Source organism: the organism of the source record quoted next, unplaced genomic scaffold, assembly GCF_019419815.1.
Source record: "Pyrus x bretschneideri cultivar Hongxiangsu unplaced genomic scaffold, Pyrus_bretschneideri_v1 Contig4, whole genome shotgun sequence".
NCBI classification, from domain to species: domain Eukaryota; kingdom Viridiplantae; phylum Streptophyta; class Magnoliopsida; order Rosales; family Rosaceae; genus Pyrus; species Pyrus x bretschneideri.
Window position 1 is genome coordinate 8,787,616 of NW_025999723.1, and position 2,616 is coordinate 8,790,231.

Genomic DNA, 2,616 nt, shown 5'->3' on the forward strand with positions numbered 1-2,616 from the left:
ATATAAATACATGAATTAATTACAAATACATATAATACAATGAACCTAGAAGAGTGAAGGAACCTATTTTTAGGATTTAATGAGCTTAATGGTTCAATGAACCACTTCCCGTCAAGTTGCTTTAACATATTTTTAAGCCACTTTTGTAAGAGAGTCCTTAACACAGATTTCTGGAAAAGATGGCTCAACCCACTTTTGTAGGAAAAAACTTTTACTCGTTGACTTCTCAACACAATGTGGTGTAAATGTGGTTTATGCGTTAGTCCATATAAATGTCTCATGCTCACTATGTCATTGATTTAATTAAGGACCAAATAATATATCCAACTAAAGATATAATTTTCAATACCCTATGGTGTAAAATGAGAAAAAAAAAATTACTGTCGTCTGAATGGTGTGGAATATAGTCAGCACAAAGATTATATAACTCCTTAATTCAGAAATCGAAATTAATGTTTAACAGAAATGTTAATATTATATAAAATCAAAGGATGCTCAAGTTAAATTCGCTAATTGCAGTGAAAACACACTATATTAATAAATAAATAAATAAACTTGTTACAAATTTTGAATCTTATTTACTTGACACACACACAAGAAAAAAGAATACTACATATTACTACATCTTAATAATGATATATATTTAGGTATTGGAAACACCATAAAATCATAAGCTGATCAAAGCTTGGAATTGGCAAATACAGGCAATTTGGATCTTGTTGGGAGCTTTAATTCTTGCCATTCTTTATCATCACCATCCAGCTTAGAGAAGTAGTGCTCAACCATATGATCAGTGATGAGCTCCAACTTAGAAGGCTTCCATTTTGGTTTCTTATCCTTGTCCCACAAAATAGCTCTGCAACCCTCTCTGATGTCCTTGCTGATTTCCCCTTGGAGAACATGACAAGTTATTCTGTACTCACGAACGAGGCATTCACCAAGTCCTTGCTCCCTTCCTTCTTTAATGGACCTTAAAGTAATCTTCAAACTCATCGGCGACACATTCTTCAGCGATTGAATTGCTGCAGCTAACCATTCATTGTGATCACCAGCTTCCTTAGTGTTTGCCTTAGTAAGTTCCTCCTCAAGGTCACTTAAAATTTCTTCCACTGTCTGTTTAGAAAAGCACTTGTCAACAATATCTCTTTTGTAATAAGCACTTTTTTTCACTCAAAGCTGGTTTCTTCAGCGAGTATTCATCTATAATTGCTGAAATAGTAGAAGCAAGATCACAGCTTGATGAAATAGATGAAGCTACTCGGCATTTTAGGGCTTCTTCCAGTAAAGACAATTTGGCTGAGGGCACATAGTGAGTCGCTAGACCACATGCACGCATTTCAGCACCATTCAATCTTGCACCTGTAAGACCCAAATACTCACCAAAAAATGCAGGAAGCCTTGACAAGAAATAAGATGCACCGACATCGGGAAACAATCCCAGAGCTGTTTCCGGCATTGCAAAGACTGAATTCTCTGTTACTACACGGAATTTACCGTGTACTGAAATACCGACGCCACCTCCCATCACAATCCCATTAAAAATTGAAACCTGTTGGCGAATTAAACATGAATATTAACAGAAATGTAAACAAAAAAATTAAATGGTTTTGAGAGAAAGGAAGTTGTATGATCGATAATATGTGAGACCGACTGTTCGTAGGTCACTTTAGATAATACAAACTCCTGGGCTACCGTATCATTCCAGACCAGGATAGAGATTGGCTGGATTTTATCCAGGCAAGACTCTTCATAGCCCACGGCGGAGCATAAAAAAGTAAAGGAAACATTGTGCAAAATTCAGACATACTTGGGGTTTAGTGCATGTTGTTGGATAGTGGCCAAATTAGGCTAGAAAACAAAACAAAATTGATGAGGGAACATCATGATGAGGATTATGTTTCCTTGTTTTGTGGCTTGTTTTGTGGCTTGTTTTGCTCCTTGATTATGAAAAAGCCACAAAACAAGGAGCAAAACAAGCCACAAAACAAGGAACAAAACAAGCCACAAAACAAGGAAACATAATCCTCATCATGATGTTCCCTCATCAATTTTGTTTTGTTTTCTAGCCTAATTTGGCCACTATCCAACACATGTTGCTACAAAGTAGGTTAAGGTAAGCATCTTCTGATTAGTTATTGCACCAAATTTCAAATTTCCTTTAAGAAAATGACGGTGCACCGCAGCTACGTCACCACTGGCACAAAATGCTATTCCGTTACTTTAGAGAATGATCAACTTGACATTGGAACTGTTGTCATACGCCAGGAACAGTTGGGAGAGCCGAGAGAGCATTTCAAGGGAAAGGGTGTTCAGTTGGCGAGGCCTGTTTAGTGTCAATGTCCTCACGAACAAAGATTCTTGTACCAAAACCTGGTTGAAAGAAGCCATAGAATTAATAATTCATGCAACAGAAAATAAACTGGGAAATGCACTGAAACGTAAGTGCATGCAACTTTTGAGAAGATCAGAGGTAGTGGGGTTGGAAGCCTAGCTAGCTAGCTATGGGGTCTGCAATTTGCTCATCTCGTGAAATATATGCATAAGCTATAACCACATATATATACATACACACACACACACACACATGCAATTTTTGTTTTTTTTTTTTGTTTTTGT

The 2,616-nt window shown here is 36.9% G+C and overlaps 1 pseudogene; it reads right to left on the bottom strand.

Annotated features, from left to right (window-relative positions):
- Positions 1 to 513: 513 nt before the first annotated feature.
- LOC125468913 lies at positions 514 to 2,388 on the bottom strand (annotated as a pseudogene).
- Positions 2,389 to 2,616: the final 228 nt, after the last annotated feature.